The sequence below is a fragment of the Eriocheir sinensis genome, chromosome 66 (assembly GCF_024679095.1).
Source record: "Eriocheir sinensis breed Jianghai 21 chromosome 66, ASM2467909v1, whole genome shotgun sequence".
In the NCBI taxonomy this organism is placed as follows: domain Eukaryota; kingdom Metazoa; phylum Arthropoda; class Malacostraca; order Decapoda; family Varunidae; genus Eriocheir; species Eriocheir sinensis.
Genome location: NC_066574.1, coordinates 7867769 through 7872543, shown reverse-complemented (window position 1 = coordinate 7872543; position 4775 = coordinate 7867769). Strand labels below are relative to the sequence as shown.

The 4775-nt window shown below is 42.2% G+C and overlaps 1 long non-coding RNA gene across 1 annotated transcript; it reads left to right on the top strand.

Moving 5' to 3' along the window:
* The first annotated feature begins 3479 nt into the window (after positions 1 to 3479).
* LOC126987829 (uncharacterized) lies at positions 3480 to 3759 on the top strand. Its single transcript, XR_007741237.1, has 2 exons — positions 3480 to 3584; positions 3726 to 3759. It is a non-coding gene; the product is annotated as an uncharacterized LOC126987829 (long non-coding RNA).
* The last annotated feature ends 1016 nt before the right edge of the window (positions 3760 to 4775 follow it).

The window sequence follows — 4775 nt, the reverse complement described above, 5'->3', positions numbered from 1 at the left end:
TCGTATGTGTATTTACACATTATTGTTACAATTTTATGTTAGTGTGATGCAGAATTTTCAAGATGGTGGTCTACATTTTTCTCAAAAATGAATGTTGGGGTCAGGAAACGGGGTGGGAGTGAGGTGTGTGAAGTCGTCGGTTTGGGATGAACTGGGCAGACCCGTGCACGGTCTCAGGCGGCTTCACTTGCAGGCCGCACTCTATAGTATGCAAGTCTGTGGATCTGTCCACCACACGACTTTTCCCTGCTTGTTAAAACACTGCAGAGGGAATAGTGTTCTGTCTGTGACAGTCACCTCCCGTCTCATGGAACTGTCCACCACATGACTTTTCCCTGCTTGTTAAAACACTGCAGAGGGAATAGTGTTCTGTCTGTGACAGTCACCTCCCGTCTCATGGAACTGTCCACCACACGACTTTTCCCTGCTTGTTAAAACACTGCAGAGGGAATAGTGTTCTGCCTGTGACAGTCACCTCCCGTCTCATGGAACTGTCCACCCACATGACTTTTCCCTGCTTGTTAAAACACTGCAGAGGGAATAGTGTTCTGTCTGTGACAGTCACCTCCCGTCTCATGGAACTGTCCACCCACATGACTTTTCCCTGCTTGTTAAAACACTGCAGAGGGAATAGTGTTCTGTCTGTGACTGTCACCTCCCGTCTCAAGTCTCCAATATTCTTGCTGTGGAGTTTAATGTCGTAAAATTTTGCTCGGACCTCCTCCACACTACTCACGAAGCCACTCATCTCGCCATTCACCTCAGCAGCCACAGCTTCCCACGCCCACGCCCATTGCTTGGCTGCACCAGTGAGGCGTGATGGCAATGGCCCCCTAGCCAGTTTTGGTTGCGAGGGGTGAGTGTGGGCAAACACTAGAGTAATACTCAGTCTTGTGATAGAGAGGCACGCAGCAGGTGTTGGCGACGGAAAACTATGAAGGTAACAAAAATGTTCAGAATAGGCTACATAAGCAAGTATATTTTTATTTCAAGAATAAATATACAAGTAACGTGCATTCATTCGTAAAAAACGCATCTAATTGAGGGATCACCACGCTAATTATTTGTTTTAAGGCAGTATTTACGCCTGTACAATACACAGGTCTGGATTTTGAAGTCTGTTTTAGTAACAAACGACACGTGAAATACAGCATCAAAGGTCGCACGTGATTGGCTGTCCAGCCCAACCAATCGTTGCTAGGGTGCGAGTTACCGGAGCGTTGCCATGCCGGTGATAATGCAGTGTTTGAAAGATGCCGCAGCTCTGGCAGCGCCCCGGTAAATGCGAGAGATACCGGAGGCGTGGCTGGTAAGATTGAGGAATTCGGGCCCAAGTTGGTTTCTGAAGTATAAATTGTATTACACATGTGGAGTAGACAAATATTTTCAGTCATTGAACCTATGGGCTAGCGCTGATAGGAACTAGTTGCGTTCATAATCAAATACTATGTAATTAACTGCTACCATTTACTAAAATACTCTTTTTTAACCCATTGCGACACTACACTAGCGTTGCATAGAGTTAGTTGCAGCTATATAGTAATTAGTAATGGTGTAGTAGAGTCAATGGGTGTGATTGCATTAGAAAAAAAATAAACATTACACGCAATTTTCCAATAACTGAATTTGAGCCACAATTTACAGCTTATAACTGGTTACTCATGGGGAAGTGACTGTGTGACTGTAAAGGCTTAGAGATTGCGAGAGCTACGTTCGCCTCCAATGCCGAAGGTTCAAGATAGAAAATGATAGGTATCTCAGGAAGTGGGAAGGCAAACACTTGCTAACTTAACCTTAGGTTTATTAAATAAGTTAATAACACAAACATAACTCCTCCAACACGTACAGTAGTCTAACCGTCTAGCATCCTCTCCACACAAATGACACTACCTAAATAGTAATCACATTACAGGCAGCTAAGAAAAGAGCACACTAATAATCACGGGAGAGGAATGATAGAGAAGGTTAGACTTACCTGATGCGGAGTCGTATACACGGAAGTCAATCAGGACAACCGAGGACACTGTGCACACAATCACCACAAAGGTGTAACAAACATCAATAATGAACTCCCCAAAACACGTAACAGTGATATAACCGGCTATTAAACCTCACTATAGTAGTTAAAGTATAGCAACAACACAGCCTTTAGGCCAACACTGTGGGGAGGTTAAATAGAACAAGGTTAAAGATCACCTGGTGTGGGGTCGTGACAGTAGCACAGATGTAACGTAGCACAGCTCAAGACGAGACCAGAGGCGGCAGGATAAGAGTTCCGTCCCCTCACTATACAGCGGCTTGAACAGGCAGAGAAAGAATCACTTCAGCCCACGAAAGTGATGTCTTCTAAATGAGAACCTCAGCAGAGTGGAGTAGATGTATGTTGCCTGCAGAAGGCTGGAGGTCACTGAGTTACTAACAAGACGGAGATCAGTCAACACCACCGATTCTCCTCGCGGGCTCGAAGCGTGCATCGGCAACTCACGTGAAGCATCACGCGTGGATAAGTGGTAGCCACGGTGGCGTGTGTTCCTGCGCACACAGAAACACACACACACATGTGAGGGTTGCCGGCGGCCCTTACAGTGACTAGCATCCCAAGCGTGAAAAAAAGATAAAATAGAACTAAAAAAGGTGACTGTGACTGTGACGTAATGGTGATTGTTAAGGCTTTTAACAAGTTGTTAGTAACTGCTAACTTACAAGAAAGTCCTTGCGTGTGACGAATAAAAATACGAAAATGTAACTAAAGTGTGTGTATATATATATATATATATATATATATATATATATATATATATATATATATATATATATATATATATATATATATATATATATATATATATATTATATATATATATATATATATATATATATATATATATATATATATATATATATATATATATATATATATATATATATATATATATATATATATATATATATATATATATATATATATATATATATATATATATATATATATATATATATATATATATATATATATATATATATATATATATATATATATATATATATATATATATATATATATATATATATATATATATATATATATATATATATATATATATATATATATATATATATATATATATATATATATATATATATATATATATATATATATATATATATATATATATATATATATATATATATATATATATATATATATATATATATATATATATATATATATATATATATATATATATATATATATAATACGTAAGTGAAGGTTAAGAAAGAAAGGAAATGGAGGAAGATAGAGAAAAGGGAGAATGATTAAGGGAGGAGACTCAAACGTGTAATAAATCTCTCCTAATTGTAATGAACAGTCAGCAGGGACTCCCGATAGGACAAGGAACGCCACAAGAAGTGCCATGCTATGGTTGTGGTCATGATCTACCTGACCTACAGGAGGCGCTACAGGAGGATAGTCGAGAGGAGATAGTTAAGGAACGGTGTCCTGGCTGGACGTGTGTGATCGTGTCTCCGCCCTCCCTACAGTAACGTAAAGTGACGAGAAGCTTCAAACAGACCCTGAACGTGTAAGTAGGACGACAGTGTGTTCTCTCCATGCCAGATCCATAATGTATACACCTTAGTCCAGTAATTGCATGCCCATATATGATCAAGAATAACGGAAACGGAAAGATACGTATTCTGATGTGTTCAACTTTGCTCGACAGGTTTGATCGAGAAAATATATACTCGCATCATCACCAGGGGTCTCTTATTGCCCTTCTTACCGTCCTGTCTGTACTGGCGGTAAAAATCAAACACGTGGTCAGCACGCCATACGACGAGACGACGAGGCCAACGGCGGGCGGAGCCGTGGACGTGGGACGGCGCTGGTCGAGGCGAGGACGAGCGGCCGAGGCTCTCAGCGGCTGCGAGTGGCTTGACGTTGGAGCGAGCGAGGACGGCGCGCCGCGAGGCAGCTTCGACGTTCCGCGAGGACGACACGACCATTGACGAAACTCTACGGGATCGGCACGTACTGTTTGGCCCAAGTTAGCTACTCCCACAAGGTATGACTGTTCTTTTGTGCCGTGTTATAACACAGTGACACGGAAGGCGTTGCTTGCCCTGGCGGCGCCTTTTAGCAACGACATACTGACCTCAGCGCACTGTGAAACTGTGAAACGATACCGGCGGTGCACGTGAGAGTGCTTAGTGCATAATCGGTTATAGCATGTGTTGTATGTGAGGTTGTGGGGTTAGCTGACACGCAGGAAGTCGTGGCAGACTGTAGTGCTGGTCAGAGAAACTTATCAGAGTGAGGACTTTGAACTGTGAAACTGTGAAACTATACCAGCGGTGCACGTGAGAGCGCCTAGTGTATAATCTGCCATAGCTTGTGTTGTAGGTGGGTTAGCTGACACGCAGGAAATCGTGCCAGACTGACGACTTTAGCGCTAGTCACGGGTAATACAGGTGACCGCCCGCCAAAGTGGTCATAACACATAGGACGAGAAATCCATAGGAATTGTGAAGGCCTTTTATGAAACAGAGGTTTATGGCTGGCGTTCGGGAATTTGGGTTGAATTTGGACATTGAACAGAGTGCACAGACGATACAAGGGAAGGAACGGAAAGGGCAAAGGGGCCCAGAGAAGCCTTCCCTGAGATAGAAAGCCCAGAGAAAGGAGCAGGGTTGCGCGAGAGATACAAGGGAAGGAACAGAAAGGGAAAGGGCCCGGAGAAGCCTTCCAGGGTCAGGAAGAAGGCCCAGAAAGG